Raw genomic sequence first — 22120 nt, 5'->3', positions numbered from 1 at the left:
TGTGAGAAAGAAAATGTCCTCCTCATCAGATCTGGTCTAGGCTCCTAAAGAACTGGATGAGAACTCTATACTTTTTGCTGTTTAAAATCAGCCTAATATAGTAAGTGTTCCCTAGGAAATAAACTCATAGCTGCACATGTGACCTGGCACAACTTTCTCATCAATAAAAAAGTGAGTTGTTTGTACTTGCAATTACTGTCTGTGTTAACAAATGCTAGACATCCTTGCATAGCCCAACTGACAGACAAAAACATAAAAAAAAAATGATTAAACAAGACACTGTCATCAATCATTATGCAGAGTAATTGAAAGCAATTTACTTATTTCATAAAGAGAATAGGGAAAAAAAAATCAGTGAAAATGAAGGTAGACAACAAAGCTAGTAAACACTGTGAAAGCACTGAATAAAGAAGGAAGTTCATTAAAATTAGGCATTGCAAAAAACCTGAGACCTGAGCTTGTCAGGAACACAACTTCATTTTAATATTATCTTCAAGAGACTCTCTGAGGAAAAAAACCCCAACTTTCCAAAGTATCTAAGGTTTCCAATCCATGCACTGATTTGACTTCCAGTCCTTTGGTCTTTTCAATGGGGTTATTCTTCCTTTTTGAGATCTGTTCTTATATATTTTACTTCAGGTCTGTTCAGTTATAATCTCTGGATTGACTGAGACTACAATTGAGATCACAGAACAACTTCAAGCAACCATAATCAAAGGGATACAGATTAGGAAGAAAAGTTGAAGGTATTTTCAGCTGCTCCCTCTCCACCCCTACCATTCACAAGCTGCCACGTATGGGGTGTAGGTTCAACAAAAGTTCTTATTCAGTAATTTTACCATATGTTCTTCGGCAGAGGCTGTACAAAGTTGTGTTGTCATAAACGAACGTAAGAGACACCAAGTGAATCACCACTTTACTGCTAATGTAGAAGCTGGGATTTTGTCCAGTGCTTTGGCAATTGCAGGAAAGAGCATTTGAGCCCAAGTTGTGGAAACAGATACACTCATATTGTTCTGACTTCAGAATAAGAATCTTTTAGCTACCCTTAATAGAGACTCTTCAGGTTTTTCTCGTGGTATTAACAAGCAAGATTTCTTTTGCTACTTTTTCTACAATTCAGTCAAAACTCCCCACCTGGCTTCTTTTCTTTTTCATATCTTCAGATATTCTGCATGGCTGTGTAGTAGCTGTCAGACTTAAGGAGTTAGGATGAAAGATACAAAAAAAACTAGGACATCATGCTTCGCAGCACGAAAAGCGCTGAATCCTGCAGGATGCCATATGCTTCAGGATCCCATGAGCTCCCAAAGTGTAGCACTTTACAAGTTTGGGCCTGAAAAGATTTTACTTCTTACTCATACAAGAAGTGAAAGATCAAGTTTACAGAAGATAAATGCTATATATAGTCCCATTTTATGAAATTCTATTTTTTAAAACAAAGTACAGTTCTTGACTGAGATTTATATAAAATGTTGACAAGTTTCATTTATACAGCTTTTATGAAATACGTGTTTATTTAAATGGATGAATCTTTTGCTTACATTCATATGCTGTCTTAGGTGATGTAGATTGTATTAGTCTCATTGACAGCTCTTTCATGTCTCTCTGGAGACTACAGAATTCCCTGTGAAGGAAGAATAGCCTTGGCTTAGAAAGTATTTTCATATTTACATTAATGAAAACAATTTGCAATTGTGCTGTCATCTTAATTAGGATTATATTTTAATTTGTTTTTATTTCACCTCAGCAACTATTCAGTACTAAAAATCTTTGTAAATAAATATTTTAAACACATACACTGTCTTTTTGAAACTTGTACTGTCACTAAAGATAAATGTCAGCACTCAACATTTCCATTGTAAGCAACAGATGAAGTGTATTTCTATGCTTGCTTTTTCTTCAGACGAAAAATACAATAAATTTCTTTTATTAAGCATCACCTTCAGCATAGTTAAATGTTTTGCTTACCTGACTTTTACACAAGGATATTATATGACTGATGCAATGTTTTAAATAACCTTTGATTTTTCAATTCCATAAAAACTCATTCTATCCATACATATATAAATTACACAAATTTATGAAGAATCCATGAGACAACAAGCTTTTCAGGTCACTCCACTCATAATTATAACTAATTAAAATGTGCCAAAGAAAGGATAGAAATTTATCACTGCTCATTAAACCTGTAAAGTCTGTGTTAATTAGATGTCAGACTCAGTAAATTCACATAAATGTTTGCTGCCAGTCTAAATTTAGTGAAAAAAAATAAACACATTTATAGCCACAGCAACAAAAACGAGATAGGTACTATTAAATTGAAAGGGTTAAAAGCTTTCTATACTATAAATCTCATTCTTACATGCTTTTTTTATCTTGAAAACAATATGTGTGAAGTCTTCTGCTATTTTTTCCCCAAACTTAAATATCTTTGATAAAAGCGAAAGATTATGTCACACCATAATTTTTCTAACTTCCTATTTTCAAATATTGCTTACAGAAATTTTCATACATTAATATGCAAGAATTAATTGAAAATCAATATTTACCAGCAGTTATCAAATTATTGCATCATCTATGTTACTCAAGAACATTATATTTATACTGTTTTATCACCCACAACAACCAGGAAGGGATTCCACTGTGTTTCCCCAAAATTTATAACCAAAGCCTTCAGTGGTTCAACTGATCTTTTTCACAGGACATCTCAGAAGTCAAACCATTTTAATATGAGACACTGAATGTATTGATTTTTGAAAGAAAATCATCGATTCAAGATAATAATAAGTCAGAATGTAATAGCATAGATTGTGCTATTACAGATTAGCTGCATGTATAACTTGTAATTCCAACTTTACTGGACTCTTCATAGGGCATTTAATCACTGAGAAGAGGAACGCATGTTGATAAAAAATGAGAATTTTCACTCGTGCATTTCTAAAGGAGGAAAAAATACCTCATCCAGTGCTTTCTCATTTGAATAATTCAACTGTCAAAAAGGGATGTTTAGATGAGTACAATTCCCAGGATCAAGACCTAGTTACCTTGGTTAACCTCAAGCCTTCATAAAGCAAGGGATCTACTACTAGTTTTAGTTTCAGGCATTAATTTATAGACTCATAGAATCATTTAGGTTGGAAAAGACCTCCAAGATCACTGAGTCCAACTGTTAACCCAGCACTATGTTCACCACTAAACCATGTCAGAAAGTACAACATTTACAAAAGTTTTAAACACCTCCAGGGATGGTAACTCAACCACTTTCCCAGGCAGCCTGCTCCAGTGTTGGACAATCTATTTGGTGAATAAATGTTTTCCTTATATCCAATCTAAACTTACTCTGGTGCACCCTGAAGTGATTTCCTCTTGACCTATTACTTGTTACTTGGGAGACAAGGCTGACCTCCACCTTGCTGCAATCTCTTTCAGGTAGCTGTGGAGCATAATAAGGTCTCCCCTCAGCCTCCTCTAATTCATTCAATATCCTTGGTGAGATATGTCACTCAAGGAAGTAGATGGGCAAAATGTTCCACACTGATATTTTATTAATTAAAAGCATTACAACTGAAGGATTTTTTTAAGGTCTGGGTTTGGCTGCACAAAAACAGTTGAAATGTGTTTCTTCTAAATTTGCAACATCTACTGATTTGGCTTCCTGTGGCCTCAGTGCTTAATGGGGTTCACACGGTCATTTCTCTCTCTCACTCTGCAAAAGCTCCTGGGGCAGGTGCCTATTGAGCAGGGCCAGGTGCAGTTCTAGCCATAATTTAATAGGTTCTATTTCTTGAATTTTAGATGCTCTGTTACTGTTTTCAAATAAGTTTCATTTTGGCCTTTCTTCTAGCATATAGTCCATTACAAAGTCAATAGGGACTAATAACTTGGCAGTAGAAATACCATTCCCCTAAAGAAGAAAGTTTAAAATTACATTAAGTAGCTTCCTACCGTCCTACCTCTCATAACTCAAATTTTCACTAGTTATGTTAGGATAGCCAAGAAAAGCAAACCCTTATTTGCTGGAAACTCAACACCTTTTCCCAAGATAAAGTGACAATGTATCCAGCAGTTACCAGAATTTTAAAAAAAATCCCTGTTGCCTTCTGGGAAGTTTTACAAAAAAAGGACTCAAAGAATGAGACTTTGACTTTTACAGTATTAAGAACTAGACTACTTTTTGTACTTCCCATAGATCTGATCCACACTAGGTCCAAATTCCATATACTGGGTATTTACCAAGGAGTTATCTAAAACTCTCTCATCCAGTGCAAAGGCTGTGATTGTAACAATTCAGTATATTACTAGGGAGACATCTTAAAAGGACTACTATACTGTCCTTATTTTATTTAAACCTGTGTCTCGGTTTTGAAAGACAGGTGTCTGCTAAGGAAGGCAGAAGCCTCCCTTGAAGTGGCAGATATGACCCCTTTCCCTCTCTGTTATTATAATTTTGAAATCAAGGGCCTTTAGGCAAAGATGTGGGAAATAGGAATAACAGTTCTTTACTGTATATATATATACAGTATACATATATATATATACACACATACACAATATACATATATATATATACAGTATACATATATATATACAATATACATATATATATATAGATATAGATATATAACCAGTCAAACAAACAACAACAACTATGACAGTAACAGCAAACACAAACCCAGTCCCAGCCTTCTCGGCTGTCAGGCCCTTTCCCCTCGGGTGCAGTTCCGCTCGCAGCCGGCAGGGGCGCTGGCGGCTCCCGGTGAGCAGGGCAGGTGCGATGGTTCCCCCGCGGCTGCAGGGGGCGCTCCGGAGCGAGCTCGGGGAGCACGCGGCTGCTCTGGTGCCCTGGGATCCCGGGGAAGGGTGGAACAAAGGCTTCACAAACCCCCGGGCAGCCGATCCCAGACTCTCGGGAACAGCAGGCTGGAACGGCAGGCCGGAGCGGCAGGCACAAACACAAATCCCGGGTGGCAGACGAGATGTATCCAAAAGGGGAACCCCCAGAGGTCCAGGCAGGCAGGGTGAGCACGGCTACAGCGTAGCGAAGGCTCGAAGCAGCAGCGGGTCAGGGCGGCCACAGCCCCAGCCTCCAGCAGGGCAGGGAAAGCAGCCTTGGGATCCCGGCGTTGTTTCCAGCAGAAAGAAAGACGGCCGAAAACCAGGAACCAGCAGCTCCCTCCTCTGCAGCCTCTCTCTCCTGAGCCAAGAGCGACCTGAACTCACATTCAGCTGAAAACAAAAGCCTGGCCAGGCCCCTTTTGTCTTCTCTTAAGTACGGCCATTTATCCCCTAGCAACATGCATATGGGAAAAAATTCCTTTAACAGGAAAAAAAAAAACCTAGGACTAAACTAAAAACCCCAACAACCTGTATGAAAACTTTATATGAAATCCAGACAGACAGATGAACCCCAAGGCAGACATAATTGAGTCACTGTCTTCTTGCTAATCTGATAAAATAGGTACTGAAGTCTTGCTTATGGATATAGTCTTTTATTTAGCATCTTCAATTCCTTCAACATGAGACACGAAGAGCTATCTAGTGGAACAGTGTCTATTCAAGACCAAAACCGTAAATGGCACCAATTAATAGATTTAAAAACCAACATCTCACTCTGAAAACATCTAGTAGAGATGCCTTATTTAGCCTGCTAGGAGAATCAACTAACACCAATCTGAACAGCTGTAGTAGTCTGACCATATTAAAGGTGCTGACACAGTTTGTTTTGCTTTGTTTGGGTGAGGAGGCAGTAACTTTGTTGCTGTTATTTGTCAAGTTCATTCATTGACATTCTTTTCATATTTTCTTCTGGCTACAGGCCCAATTAATGCCCCAAAAATGTTCTTTTCCTGAAAGCAGCTGATTTAGTCACCTCCCTCCCTCTAACCCCCCCCCAAATCCCCACCCAACCAAAATACCCAAACCATTGTGGGTTACTTGGAACATCAAACTGCCGCTTTTCAACAAACCAAAAACCACATAAAATTGTGAAGTAATGGTGTCATCATGTTTAAATAACACATCTGTTCCACTCCCCACCCACAAAGTATACTCTACTTATTTCTTCCCAACCTTTCCACAACTCTTCTTCTCATCTGTGCTGTGACAGTGACAGATGCTTTTTTTGAGTTGATTTTAGGTGATTGTTTGTGAGAGGCAAAGCAGCCACAGATGTCAGCTGTTGTTCTATCAGACTTCCCGAGACAATCAGATAAATTTGGAACAGTCAGTGAAAGTTACTCTATGAATACTTTTAGAACAAGGCTAGAAATAGTACAAAACTATTCTTTTCTATGTGAATACATGAGGTTTTATCACAGAAGCAACACAATCACATCACTAGTCAAAGAGACAGACAGCTCTTATTTTGTCTATCATAATCTCAGCTTTTGTAAATCAAATGACTGTTTGTACCAAAAACTGAACCTCAGTAAAATTGCTGCTCTGTGAAAGAGTGAAAGTAACCCTTGGTTTGATGATCATCACTCAGAGCTCATGAGAGCTAAAAAAAGTATTAGCCAGACATAACTTCCTGTGCCTGACTGTGCAGAGACACTGATGAAGATACAGGTGATGTCTCACGGAATTTGCTCTCAAATGTCATTTGCGTTATGGAAGTGAAGAGTAAGAGCAATAATATTTTTTTTCTGATGTTTTCCTCTACATCCTAACCCCAAAGAATTTGAGAGTCCTTGTCAATTCATTATATAATGTAAAGTTACAGTTTTTAAAAAATATTTTATAGCTAATCCTCCACCAACTGATGCTACAGCATTGCAAGTATCATAATTACTTAAAGTATGTGGACCTTGTAAAATTTTATCACAGTAACATTAGTAATATGGGCCATTATGGCAAACATGACCACAGAATAACATAAAAAATGTGCTGTTAAAAGAGTAAAACTCTAGTGTTCATTATGAATTTATCTGCAAAAGACCGACAAAAAAAAAAGAGTTATGTGGGTTTTATTGTTACCTTTAATTTTAATTAATTGTTACATTTAACTTTAAATTGCTTTAAAATCGATGAAGAGTGGACAATGCAAACATACAAAGGAGACTAAAATGCTGAAGATAGGGAATACTGGAGATTTTTTACATGACTATGAACGAAAAAATCTGCAAGGAACTGCCTGTTGATGACTTTTCAGAGAGAAAACAGGAAGAGACATTTCTGGCAAAAGATTTAAATCATGAAAGGCAATTGATCTGAGTCCCAAATCTGCTATCTTCCAGGGGCCATGGCTTTGTCTAGACCTCTGTATATCTGTTCTCCAAACTGCAGGGTACTTGTTTTAAAATCTTCAACACACTATGAATATTCAGATACTCTGTGTCACTGAAATGATGATCTGCAGATGGATGTACACTGGAAAAGGGGAGAAAAAGCTTATGCACAAACAGCTTGCAATTACCTAGGTGAGCAGACAGTTAAGGAATCATCACTCAGAACTCAGATCAACTTGATTTCTAGACATCATGAAACAGTAGCAGATCAAACATGTGCCAGAGAAGTAAAAGATAAAAAAAATCGGCCATTAAAAAAACTCAAGCAAGATGTCTAGAAGTATTGGAAATTTTTCCTAAGATACTTTGCCTTAAAATTTGCAATTTTTTTTTCCAGTCTCTCACTTTTCCCTCACCCTACTAAAGTTTTCAAATCCTATAACATGGTGGAATTTGAGAAAAAAAAAATACAACCCTGATTTTTTTTTTTTGCCTTTTTTAGTCAAGAGTGTCAAAGTAGTCAAAAGTATCTTTAAATTTCACCCTTCTATCAAAAGTGTTTTCTTTCAGAATTGTCCTGACACTTCTTGCTTGCATCTCTTCATGATCTCTTCATTTTTTAATTTTGTAATTTACTACACAGACAATCAAGGAGAACAAGAATCACCTTGCTCAGCCTTCTTGTAAAAGAGCATGTCATGAGGTTTAATACACTTTTTGTAACAATGCAAAAACATGCTCTTTACCTTGTGAAGATTTCTTTTTTTAACTGAAGATGTTTCAATTAATCTCTGCACATCATGTATTCCCACTGCCAAGAATGGGAGGTAAACACTAATAAAACATGAGTTTAAAACAATAAAATAATCATAACTAAAACCAAGTTCTGGTCCAAGAAAACAAGAGGAGTGCAGATATTGCTTCAAACCTTAAAACTTTTAATAATAATTCATTGTATTTCTTTCATTTTATTAAAACAGAGCCAATAAATCAAGTAGGGGTTTTTTTCAGTATTATGGGTATAATCCTTTGCTCTGCTTAGTAAGAACAATAAATTTTCATTATCTCATGAGAATATACTTGAAGTTTATAAAGTGATTTTTCATTATATGTTCCCAAGTTGAATGATTTAAGCATAAAGCCATTTTCATATGCTTCAGCTAATGCAAGATAGTGGGCTGCAGTAATAAACAAACAGACGAAACCCCCACAAAAGAACCCACAGGAAATCAGTGTGACTGCATGTAAAAAATACACATTAGATATACAGATATAGCTATGATGCTTTGCATAACCTTCTAAGGCTAACATATGGCAAGTTCCAGCAGAATTTCTGGAATCAGCTGGTGTCTGTACCAGGTGTCCTTTCAGCAGAGCTCAGTTCAGATGGCGATACACAAACCTAGCCTTAGGTGTTAAGGGGTATCCTGCCTATTTTTTTGCCATCTATTCCTGCCCCATGAGGATGTTTCTGGACCTAGGAAGACTGTCTCCCACTAAGTTTTGTCTGGATCTTATGGCCTCATGATCTGTAGAGATTAGGCAGTACTGTAGAGATTAGGCAGTACTAGGAGGCACAGGCTGCTTTGTACCTGCTGGTTGGTTGTTCTGCATATGAAGGGTACCTAAAACTACTGGGACATAGCAGATTTAATGGGTTCAAGCCTTGCATGTGTAATCTAACTACATGTACAGATAGGTCATCTGACGCTTTTTAAAGTTATCTGTCTTAATAGATAGACATGCCTCTGCTAGACATGGCCATAATATGTAGAACTTCCAGATAAGCCAGATCCTGCCACATCCATAAAATTTATTAAGGCTACCAGATATACAGAAATCCCAGATAAATGTAAACCTTTCAGGTAATTCAAGACAACTTTTCTGAGTAGAAAAAAGAGAAAGTAAAAAAAAAAATTGAATTACATGGTCCAGATACCAGAGGTCAGAGACAGGGAGTTGGAAGTAATTTTATTTCTGTGTGGTTTTCTGAGTCCCTGATAGAAGTCGAAAATGCAGCTGTTTTGAATTTCTTCGTAAACAACATCCCTTCTAGAAATAGATTCTTTAAGATGAAGAGATTAAGCTTTACCCCATTGAAATAGTGAAACTGGTGCTCAAGGCTACAATCAAATATTAAGTGCTACTCTGCACTAAAGATCAGAAAGCTGCTGCAAGAAAGAGGAAGGATGTTGATATTTACTAGAGGCCAAGAAGCAAAAAGAGATTTTCAAATATTCTTTGAAGTACATGATATCTTACCTAGGAGATCTGTTGGAGTCTGATGCAGCCCTACACCTGTCCAAAAGGTTCTGCCTCTATAATATTGTATTTCTTATGAAAATTTTATTTTAAAAAAAGCCTAGATATTACAACAAAGCTAACTGGACCACTACTTTTACCCAAACACGTCTTACACACTGCAAAAAACTCTAGCTTTTCTATATTGAAAATATAGCAAGACCTACAAAATTCTAAAGCTATGATCTTCGTCACTTACCATAAGCTAAGGCAAATAAATTCTTATACAGACTTGAAAGTCGTTTGGTTTTTTAAGCCTTCTGAAGTAAAATCTCACTTTGCAGCTGAATCATTTAGTGTAAATATTTAACAAATATTTCAAATGAATAAAGTAGTTTAGGAAAATATTGCTTGTATTTCACAAGAAAAAGTGGTAAAATATAAGTTGCAAGAATTTTTCCTTCTTGTATGTACAACTTGCACAAATGGTTTCTACTTTCAAGATAATTATTTTTTTTATTTTTCAAGTTATATGATTTCTTTCACTTATTTTTTTCTTTTGGTACAAAATCTGCTTTTAAGCAAACAATAATTAGTAGCAAATGGTATATAGTTAAATGCAAATAATAAAATACCCAGTTGTAGAATGTCATAAAATATGCATTTTCATAACATCTTAATGTCTGTGCAACTTTTTGTGTAAAGCATAAGTGTGTAACATGCTTTCACAATCTAATGAAAATATTTCATTACTCTATAACAAAATACTGTTTGAGTGTTTCTTCTCTAGGCCATTTCAAAAGCTATACTGAGAGTATTTTACGAGTTAGGTGTCATTGACAACTGTTCAATTGCTTCAAGATTATGGAAAAAATATAACCTTTGACAAGATTAAACATATGAGAAAATGCAAAGCCTTCTTGTCTTTTGTCTTTTCAGGGCACATTAAGAATTGTGCTACTTCTGAATAAAACCTGGAGCAAGGTGTACAATCATAATGTTTGTTTACTCCTAATAACTTGTTTATATGACTACTCATACCAAGAAAACATCAACGTTAAAATGTAATACTTTGACTGTAGTAACAAACCTTTAGATTTACAGAAGCAGCATGTTTCATTGAATGATTCAAATAGTGTCAGCACAGTGAAAAAGGCAATTGGATACTTCATAGTAATAGAAAATATGCTTTTCTGAAGAGTTTTATTTTCCACATTTGATAGTCTGCTTTGTTTGTCTAAGGAAGCATATACACACAGGTTAAATGATGTTATAACCTAGCTTTGAACAAAGGCATTACACTAAATCAGGCCCAAGATCAGACTGTATCTGTGTTTTGCAGACTACTTACATTTTCACTGTTTTATTGAGAAGCAGCCTTGAAGACTGTGAGATGCCAAAGAGCCTGTGTACAAATTTTATTACATGCATTAAGTATTTTGTCTAACCATACATTTGAAATACAAGATAATTGCTCATAAGAGGAGAAATGAACCTCCTTTGTAAAGATGGAATTGTAAGTCAGTAGTAGCAGAAAAGGTGTTCATTGATCTGGTTGTATTCCAGTATAATTTCTCATCACTCTATGGATAAGAACAAATTCATGGCATCAGCCATACACAAGTAACTCCAACACCATTCCATAGAAATGTAAAAAATTTAGATAATTCTCATATCCATATTAATTTGTCATCTAGGGAGTGGGACTGTATTTTCCATTACACATTTGCTGTCAAACCTTTCATATACATATGCTTGGAAAATCTGAGGCATTGAGCAAGTGGAAAGATGGAACTCAGGTAAATTACTCACAGACCAGAAAAAGGACAGGATTTTCTCTGTGACTGTGGAAGCTCAAAGAAGTCACATTTGGATAAAAATGTAATGCATGTATAACTCTGCCATGGTGGATTTGGGTCATAAAGATCTTCCTTTTCTTTGTTTAAGTGGAATCTTGAGAATGCTTTGGTTTAAAAACCAATAATACTGTGCTATTTTACATTGCTCCCAGAAGTAACAGGCTATTCAGTTTAAAGCTGGCATTAAGGAACTGGCTGTTTTCCAGTGTTTCTGATTGCACAAGATCCAAACCTACCTGTGGATGTACAGACAAAATGGTACCTTTATGGATTGCTATTCAAGCTGATGTACTCAACAGTGCAAAGATGAAATGTCAAACCTAAATAACATATACATTTTGAGGCTTTTTCAATGGAACTATTTATCTGGATTTCTGAATGGACCATCTTCCCAAATAAATAAAAAACACCACCTTCACTATGAATTAAGTATACTGTTTGCATCAGTAGAAATTAAGTCTAACTTTGATTAAATAATAATATTCCCAGAACAGATACTGCTGACTTTCATCCTTCTAGGATCGCTAGGAAGATAACACAACTTCATTAGAGAGAAAAATCTGTATCATGAAATTGCTTGCTATTGCTTTCTAACAGGTCTACACTTATCAGGACAGGTGGGCAACAACCCTGCAAAAATCTAATTTGTGCTTTCACTAAGAAAATGAAAATTTTTCATTACTTCCAACATTAATCTGAAGAGACAAGTCACACCATGGCAAACAGATGACTAAGAAGCCACAATTTATCTTAATTAAAGTTCATCTTAATCAAGCTACTCTCTGTGAGATATAATGCTACTTAAGACTAAGATTCTTAGCATAGTTGCATGGCTTCCAGAGGGAACATCTATCAAGCTAAATGTATAACTACAGCTTAGTCTTGCTAAAAACATAAAGAAGGGAAACAAAGCAATGCAAAAATTAATGAAAGCCAACATAGCTAGTTTCTTATCCATGCTTAAATCCTTCAAATAGCTACTATGCTACATTGCAAAGTAATTTTTTTCCTCACTAATATACATATGGTATATTCTCAAGTGCCTTTCCCAAATAAGTAGTCCTAATTTAAATGAAATTATTGCGGAATTCTTCAAACAAAGATCAGAATTTGATCCATCCTAAGAATTTGGTAAAACTGGAATTATAAAATTATTTGAAACATTTCTTCTACATTTATGTAGAAATATATTCAAAAAGTAGGAAGAAAGTTCATACTGAAAGAGAAGACATTTCACTTTCTAAAAAGTTCTCTCTTTCATCTTCTCCACTTTGAGTCTATAAATCACCTGGTTTTAACTTCAGAATTTATGAATCCTGTACCAAGAAAAGAGTTTTTAGATGATCAGTACATCCTTTCTCAGAAGGATGAAAACCAGCTTCATTTGTTCAAGAATTTTTTCAAGTCTCAGAACATCAGCTGCTTACTAAAGTAATAACGGGCAAGTGAAAATTATTGTTTTCTGTTCTACTTTTAATTTCTTTTTCTTTTACTTTCGTTCCAGAAATCAATTTAAACTGTGGTACAGCTGTAAATTCACCCTTTTCAACGAACTGTGTAACTCAACTCTTAGAAAAGTGTCCTTGGCTGCATGAGTGTACACCACGTATCTGGTGTACATTCTTGATAAATGATCCTTTATCTTTACAAACTCTGGAAACAATGAAGAAGGGATATCAGAGAAACACATTTTTCCTAGGGACAGCAATAGTCGGCAATTCAACAATGAAGAGCTCACCAAAGAGCCTGCCTGATTCTCAAGAGTTAAAAATAAAATAAACTGATGAAACTAGAGCAAGTAAACTCCCAAAAAGGTCAAAACTCTAAGAGAGAAAGAAAATAAGACAAACAGCTCAACACTGTGTATCTGTGATCAGTGGATGTCAAAAGAAAGATGACAATCAGAAAGCACCTACACCTCCAATAGAACATTTGGGTGCTCTCAGTGTGCTTTAAACTTTTCATTAATTAAGAATTGGAAATCAGTATTAAAACTACTAGAAAAGATTGGGGAAGATTAATATGAAAGACTACAGGAGTTGATATTGGGGTTACAGTCTAGAATTAAAAAAAAAGCTAAAAAGCTGGCAACAGATGACAGATTACTGGTGTAAAAAATTACCCAGGAAAAGACAATTGCAGTTCAACCTGAAAGAGAACTTTCTACCAGAAAGGAAGCTGTGGGCCTAAGCAAAGATTGTAACAAACATTACTAAAAATGTCAAAACGAAAGGAGACCCTAAGCTGAAAGAAATACAAAGACAGATTAAAATCATCCTTTGCAGATACACCTGTTGGAATAAGTGCAAGCTTATTCTAAGCACTGGCCTGTGACCTCTTGTCACTACTAGAATATAGGGCTCCCCATTTTTTCTGCAATTTTCACTGTATTACTGGCCTGGGGCTACAATAACAAGTAAAGAATAATCAGACAAATCAGACCTAAACTAACCTATTTTCTTTCCAAAACTGTTCCTCTTTGAACAATGCACTTGTCTGAATCTACATTTAAAATTATACTTACTCAAATTTGGCCCCTGATTTCCAGAAAGCATCCTGCAGAGACACAGTACTGACAACGCCAGTAATTACGAGGATTTGCAACTCTCATTGTTATTTCCAGTTATACTTCCAGCATTGACCCACTGCTGCAGATATGAAACCAGCTCAATCTTAATTTCTGAAAGAATCACATTTCTTGACTGCTTTTTCCTCCCCTTTTTTCCTTTTTCTTTCATTTAGACTTTACAGACACAGTAGAGAAACTAGTGTTTCCCATTGAACTGGCTGCCATTTTAAAGATTTGAAAAGAAAAGAAGGAAAGAGCAGCCAGTGCCTATTTAGAATGACAAGACAGAGATCAATACTCATTTTTTGGCACCAGAAAAATTAATACAGGGATTACTATTTCCTGGGCTTTCGTTTCAAGAAGAAAGGAGAAAGATTCAAAGAACTGCATATATCAGGATAAAAGTCTATATTGTACTGACCAGCAACCATTCCTTTTTTCTGTGGGTCTGCACAGAGAGAGGTAAATTTTATATATCTACAAGGATCCTCAATACTGGCAAAAATTACATTGCCACTAATTACTACAAAATTAGTTAAATAAAAGAGGTGAAAAGAGGCAATATTTTATTACTGACCTAGGAGGTAAACCTCAAATTCACAGAGCTATGACTCTCAACATGAAAGTCATATCAGAAAATTAATATTATATTGGGACAAATTCTTAGCAAACTTTCTGGATTAGCTGTGCCAAGGACAAGACTGCATAGGTACTTTTCTGCCCTTCATTATATTTGAAATAAATCATCATGTTTTGGCACGTTTAGTTGATTGACTTATTAAAAGACACACCATCAGGTTTCCCTCGTGAATTCCTAGAGGTTATTGTGTTCAATGAAAATATTAATTCAGAATTTAACTAAATACTGTAGTAGCACCAGTAATTTAAAATTAAGTATCTTCTTTAAACTTAAAAAATTAATTTAAGCCAACCAAATAGTTTAATTTTATCTCATTGCACTAGGATGAGGAAATTACTGTGGATGTAACTCAGTAATATTCAGGCTTTGGGAAGCTGAAAGGACCTGGATTTGTCATGGGAAAAACAGGCTTGGTGTTCATCTCTGTGACACAAATTTAATTTTTACAGCAGGTAAGTGCTGCTATTGCTATGGGGAAGTATAAATAAAAGAGTTTACAAGTTAAATGATTTGCAATGCTTCTGAGGTAACAATAAATATTAAAATAGAGACAGATTTCAGCTTTTTTATTGTTGGGGATATTGTAGCACTGCTTAGTCTGTAATAACTTCAGCAGCTTTCCCCACAGAGAAGATCATCCTATTACTCAATCTGACTCTCACTACATCATCAGTATCACTGAACTTTAATACATGGTCTGTTGCCTTGGCAGGGACTCATGAAGAATTTTAGGAGCTAGAAGCTAATAAATTTTTCCGTGTTTAACACAAGTATTACTGTACAGTAATAGAAAATAGCAATAAAAATTCTTATATCCAAAAAGTAGGAGTTAATCAAACATAGCCAGCAAGCCCTCACCTCCTTCAGATAAACTTTACCCTGCAGTGAAATCTGCACCCATTAAACTATTGGTTGATCCTTTATCCTTATTAGCCTAGATCAGAGGTGATAATCTGGAGTAGTAAATAGGATTTCTGTCCTGTTTCTGGGTGCTGTGGTGTTCTGCTAACGTAAACCAGTTCTAAGGCAACAGCACCTAAGCTTCACTTTGCAAGGAAGAGACTGGGAGCTGGAAAAATACTACTATATCAGTCTCATTGCCTGGGAGTAAAATAGGTTTGCTGGATTAAAATCTGGCAGAAGGATCCTGGACTCAGCAATTCCTAGCAAATGGTTTTTGCAATCAATCTCTTTGCTGACTGTAGAACAAAGGTGGCCTGATTTCTAATACAAACTTCCATACAATCAGTTTTGTTAATGCACCTATGCATATGCAAATATACAAACATGCAAGCACACAAAAATCCCCAGTGCTTAGAAGACAGAACAGAAGAGCCAGTTTTTCTTAAAAATGGATTTCTTAAATTTCTTAAAACTTAATCATCAATTTATGCAACATCTACTAACTTTATTATCCCTTGTTAAAACAGAGAACAATCAGGTTTGCATGGCAGCTCTTTTTTGATTAAAACTTTTTATGCATTTCCTTCTCAAATACCTTTTAATGTGTAAGAAGTCCTTTAATCCACCTCAGTGTTTTTTCACAATTTTTCCAGCAGCAAAAGTGAGTCAGAGTAGTAAATTCTAACCTTGTCTCTAAGCTCAGTCTTTCATTTACCAGCCTTCAACAAATCCTTTAATCTTTGCCCCCACTTTTTCTGTACCAAAAGCAGTGCTGGGTGCTCAATGTTTACCACCAAAAGGCTTTAATTACACATCCTCTCTAAGTGATGGAATAAATTGTTTATTTTATAGAAAAGGAAACACACCAATCAATGATCAAAATTTAAAATAAGTGTGCCCAGGGCCTTTGCCCAAGTTTAGTTCAAGCAGTGTACAAGTGCTGTAATAGAAGCTCTTGCTGGCTTTCACAGGTACTTTTCTATAAAAAGGTGAAACACTTGGTGACTTACAGCTGGCTTGAAATTGTCAGTCCCAGGGACTAAAAATCCTGACCCCGTTTCTACAAAATCAGGGGAGTAAACAGAAAAAAAGCAAATTCAATCTCAGATCACGTCCCTTTTCGGTAGCTCTATTTTCATTACAGATTAGACTGTTTGTGAACTACAAAGAACGTCCTCAATGCCTTTAGCACAATATTATTTAATCCTTTTAAACTTTTAAGTGCAACACGTTAAGGCTGAGATTTCTTTTATTATATGATAAGTATTTTTGTACAACAACATTTCAGCACCTGGAAAACATTAAGTTTTTTAATCATGAATATTGCTGAAATTTGTACACTACCTCACCAAAGTGGATCTATGCCTGTTTTCTAAACTATGTAGAAAGTATTTCAAAACCTGTTGGAGTCATGACTGCAGTACCATGATGACCATTGCAGGCCTAGGCAGTTTCAGGTCATACCAGAAACAGCATCCAGGCAGCTGTAACTGAGCTCCTGCTACACTGTGCAAATTTTGGTCAAAGTGCTGGGCACTGTGGTGGTGATATTCCACTTGCATGGGTCTCTTCCATAATTATATTAATGCCTAAGGCACAAAATGGGTGCAACAAATCACATTAAAGAGAACTGGGACCTTAGGAGGGTGAAAGCAAAGAGAATTCATCTGGAAAAAGATAAGATGTGTAAGTGTGCAAAACCTGAAATCAAGTTTTAAAATTCTATACAAAAATGGTCTACCTTAAAAATACAGCAGAATATGAGCATGAATTAATCTATTATTCTAATAGACCTAGGAAATATTTAATGAAAGTGATGGATAGGCACTATTGTGAATCATGATGCATTAAAAAAAGCAATAAAACATTAGCAGATGATAAAAATGCAATTACAACCAGCCTTCTTGAGAGATTACTCAATGTTATGAAACAGCAAGGTAATATTTTTAAGCTCTTTTCTTTTTAGACACCTTAGGAATATTTAATATCTTTTTCTTCAAAATGAACAGTGAACTATTTAATCTTAGTTACTAAAATGTATCTTAAATAAGTTTTAAATTGAAGGTTTCCTATTTTTATATAGAAAATGTATATAAGTAATGACATACCCAAGAAGCGGGGGGGGAGGGGGGGGGAACGAAAGAAAATAAATTAAATGTGTTAAATCAGATAAATTTGAAAAGTCTGTGTTTGGAGCATGGAGTAGCAAACCTTTGATCTCTGAAAACTAAAACTTAGTGGAAAATTCTGTTTTGTGTTTCTGTCTATTAATTTCATTGAATGCTCTGTTTCCTCCAGAAAGAACATGAGGATGAGCTTGTTTTTCCCCTGTTCCTTGGATCAGGGCTTGCCAAGAAAAACAGGTAACTTACAGTGGAAAAGCCAAGAGGAGATTCAGTGCTAAAAGTCTGACTCCTAAACTTCACTAGCTCAAGAAAAGACAGTGTGGGTTATCTTTACAGCTGCCAATCTTCCATGTGAATTGTGGTAAAATTTGTTAAGAACCTGAATCACTATTGAAAATACTATCTTTTAGAAGTAGAGAGCAAGGAATCCTACCTGCTTCAAAGTATTTTGAAAAAGTTAAAACATGAAATCTTAATTTAAAGCATGTTGCCATTAAAAAAAGTATCAAAAAACGAACTTAAGAAAGTTGGAAAATTTTGTTCTGATTATAGTTTACTAATTATCTATAAATGTTTTCTTGTATGTCTTAGATGCATAACTATGCCCTAAGAGTAGTGCCTTGTTACAATATGAATAAAGTAGGATGTCTCAGAGACTTACAACAAATGTCTTAACGAGTATATCAAAGTATAGAACAGTATATCTAGGTCTTTCAAGATAAAATTGTGTAGATCAGAAAGAGACTCCATTATAAACAGAGGTATCACTAGATGACAAAATCAAAGAACCAATAGCTAGGCAGTAAAAAACTCCATTTGTTGCCAATATTGATCCATTCTACACATATCTGGTCTACTCTAATGTTGCTGCTTTGCCAAAAGAAGACCCAGATCAGCAGAAGATGAAACTGCTGGAAAATTTCCACTCCTGGAAGTGGAAAAAGAACTAAAGTGTCATGTTGACCTAGATCACATGTAGCAGATACAGCAAAGCGAACAAACATGGTTTAAAATCAGCCAGCTGCCAGGGGAAAAAAAGAGATCAGATCCCTAATCATTCTCTTATCAAACTCATGTCCCTGCTGAGTCTATTGGAAACTGGATGAACAATTAAATACAACTCATCATGCCCTACTTACAAATTTGAAATCCTACTGAAAGCTTACTTTGTTTCGTTGGTTTTTTTTGTTTTGTTTTTTTTTTAACAAAGTATATATTTTAAGTTAAGAGGTAGAGACCTGTGGCAAATTGATTAGTTAGGCCCCCTGAAAGTTCAAGTTGATTTTATAAGGAGGGAGAAAATGAAAAGAAAGAAGAGAGGAGAGAAAAGGACCTGTAACTTTAAAAAACATTAGTAACTTGAGGCCAGTGAAAAGACTCACTTCAGGGATATTGAGTTTACTGAGTGTACTGTGCTGGCAACATAAAAATGACAACTGTGTATTTACCAATTTATTTCCTACTGAAAACAAGCACTATCCTTAGCTTTTAAACTCAATCTACCTTAGAGTGTTCATAGAAATATTTCTGTCTGTTCATCCATTTCCTACCTCCCATCCCATAAATTCTGATATTTGGTTCATTTCAATCAATTTCAAAAGGAGGCAGCAGTAGGACACAGGTTATTGCAGCATATTTCATAATGGAGTAGAGTTAAACTTAGGTTTGTTTTTTCCCAGAAAGCATGTGATTCAGGTTCAATATTTTTATATTCCCTTGACCTTTCAGTTAGCCAGTCAAAGCACACCACTAATTACACTACACGTATTTTGGAGCTAGCCACAGCATTCACTTGCACTTACCACGGCAGGACTCAAGGAACAAGAGAAATACATGAGGGTACGATAACAGCATTTAAAGCTGAAAGGATCAGGAAAGGGAATGTTATGAGAGGAGAAGAGGTTTGTGAGAGACAGTTGTTTGCTACAGTAGACATAAATAGACACAAAGTGTTAAAAACATGGTTTAAACAGAACAGTGGACAGGCTGATGGCACAAATACAGTATCTATGCCAGCTTCCCTTTGAAATTCGTCCAGTTCACTTTAATATAGAAGAATTTTTGTCTTTAACAGAAAATAGGAGAAATATTAGTTTCCTCTAAAATCTGCCATAAATTTAGCTGATTCTGAAAAAGTATAAACTCCAAATTGGTTACTGCCCACCTCTGATTTTCTTCAGGGCTGACGTTCTTTACCCATACCCAGTCATACAGGATTAGAAGTAAGCTTTTCTTATTCTTATCAAGAGGCAGTTTGCCATGAATCTCCCATCTTCTGTCTAACCCTAGAGTGGCACATCTGCCATTTTATGACATTTCCTTCCATCTGTGCCACAATGATTGTAATCCAGAACAAAATGCAGTCACTAAAACTTGCCCTTAAAAATGGATGTTTAATAAAGAGCTGACTTCCACCAGACAAGTATGAGAGAAAGAAATGCATTTCCTGCTAAAAACAAAAGAATCTCAAGGTCTCTCTCTGGCAATAACCATAACTCACATAATATTATATAAATAAAATTCCCTGCAACATACTCTTTAAAAGCAAGAAACTTTGCATACATTGCTTTCCCTTCTTTTCCCCTGTACCCATGCCGCAGCTTTGCAAAGCTGCTACTCCACCAAATAAATTTAATGTGATCAGGAGCATCCTCAGGCACTGCCGCTATCTTGGCACTAAACTGCTTTCTCTGTAAACTCTCTTATGCTTTACGAGGAGGTGACTATTTCCAAACTGCATTTTGGAAGCAGGCGCTGTGAATGCACACCCTCATATGGCACCTGAGAACCATCTGCAAGCCTGTGGGTCAAAACTGAGGCAACACTGTTCCAACAATTTATCAACATGACAGTCAAGTTCCAGTGCCTGGAAGATTTCAATGTTTAATTTCCTCTTGTTTATGTAGCCTAAATTTTAAACAGCCTGGCTCAGATCCACATTCTTTTACAAAGACAAATTTTATTCCTAAGCTGTTATGTTTAACAGTTAAACAAATGCCTTGAGAAATACATTAAATAAATAAACTTGATGACAGCAGAAATGTCATAAATCCATTTTAAGCAAAAATCAATATACAAAGGGGAAATCTTTCATGTTGGCCTTTCATTTTCTTGTATTGCCTTGGACTTATGCTGTATAATTTCATGAGAATGAATTTCTTTTACTGGGGCTCTCCCTGTAGGCTTTGCCCTACTGATGGCCTACTGATAAAAAGCCATTCCTGAATGCACTGTTTTACTCAAGTTACTGAGTAATTTCTAGACTAAATACTATAGGGCCAAGTGCTAATGTAATTTTTATCATTCAGTAGAGAAAGTTTAGGAAATGAATAACATAATTATTGAATCTAACTTTCCTGCAGTTGGTCAGTGTACTAGCTTTAGAAAGTTGGAGCATCAAAGAGGTAGCAACAGTTGAAAGTTATGCATGACTTCAGCTACATGTTTGGATAATTGGAAAACTTATTTCCCATTCATTAGAAAAAAAGGAAGACTGATAGCATGTGTGTTTTCTCCACTGTGATCAGGAAAATGAAACAAACTAAAAATACTAATGATCCACTATTCCATATAAAAATAATGCTTTGAGGGTTTCAGAAAGCTGAAACTTCAAATTATTTTAATGCACAATAAACACAAAATAATTTTATTCTGAAAAAATAAAAGGACTCACTTTCCAAAGGGGAAAATAGTCAAGATATAGAGTAAAAAAATTAACTTCAGTAATTTAAATTTTACAATAAAACCCCCTGATTTCTCAAAACCTCTCAGAGTCTAAGTTATGAATATTGTTAATATATAAGATGCCATATATCAATAGAGTAGTAAAATATAAATTTGGGAAAAAATATTTTATCTTTTCTATGATCTAAAAAATAGTGAAAAGAAATGAAATAGATGATTGCATCCATGAGCATAAAACTGCAGAAGAATAAGCAAGGAAAGTACACAGTGCCTACAAATATACAACTTATGTCTCTCATAAATACTAACACTCTAGTAAGAAAGCCATATCATACACAAAATATTACTCAAATTTTCTGAATAATGATCTTGGAACATATTCTAATTAGAAACAATATATTCCACCAGGACAATTCTAACAGTAGTTAGTCTCATCACACTCCCCAAATGTGCAAACTTTTATATCTTTATTGTTACTAGTATTGGCTAATGTCGATACAAATTCACTATACAAACACTTTTTTTTTCCCCCTAGGAAATTGATATTCACCTCATTAAGTGCAAAATCTATCCATTCTTACTCAAGGTGTGGAACAACTCTTAACTGAAATCAATTAAATTCACTCAGTGTGCAAAGCAGGATAATATGTTTTTTCATGATTTTGACAAAGTTTATATCAGTCTTTTTGACTTAACCAGTCTTGTCACTGATTTAAGATAAGATTTGCTGGGGTGTCTGCATCTTCTCGTATTTCTTAAACTTTAGAAATTATACTATAGATTTTCCTTTCTGTTATGTACAGTGCAAGGCATAAACTAGATCAGAGGTTTGCTTGGTTTATACCAACTACTTACATGTTTAAATTAGT

The 22120-nt window shown here is 35.4% G+C and overlaps 1 long non-coding RNA gene across 1 annotated transcript in view; it reads right to left on the bottom strand.

Annotated features, from left to right (window-relative positions):
• Positions 1-7048: 7048 nt before the first annotated feature.
• The window catches only part of LOC138109747 (uncharacterized), a 33696-nt gene continuing 18624 nt past the window's right edge, over positions 7049-22120 (bottom strand). The window contains exon 2 of the long non-coding RNA XR_011150700.1: positions 7049-7371. This is a non-coding gene — a long non-coding RNA (uncharacterized lncRNA). The remainder of the gene's footprint in view (positions 7372-22120) is intronic.

This window comes from Aphelocoma coerulescens, chromosome 4, assembly GCF_041296385.1.
Source record: "Aphelocoma coerulescens isolate FSJ_1873_10779 chromosome 4, UR_Acoe_1.0, whole genome shotgun sequence".
NCBI lineage: Eukaryota > Metazoa > Chordata > Aves > Passeriformes > Corvidae > Aphelocoma > Aphelocoma coerulescens.
Note: the sequence above shows the minus strand (reverse complement) of the source record. Positions and strands in the feature narration are given on the sequence as shown.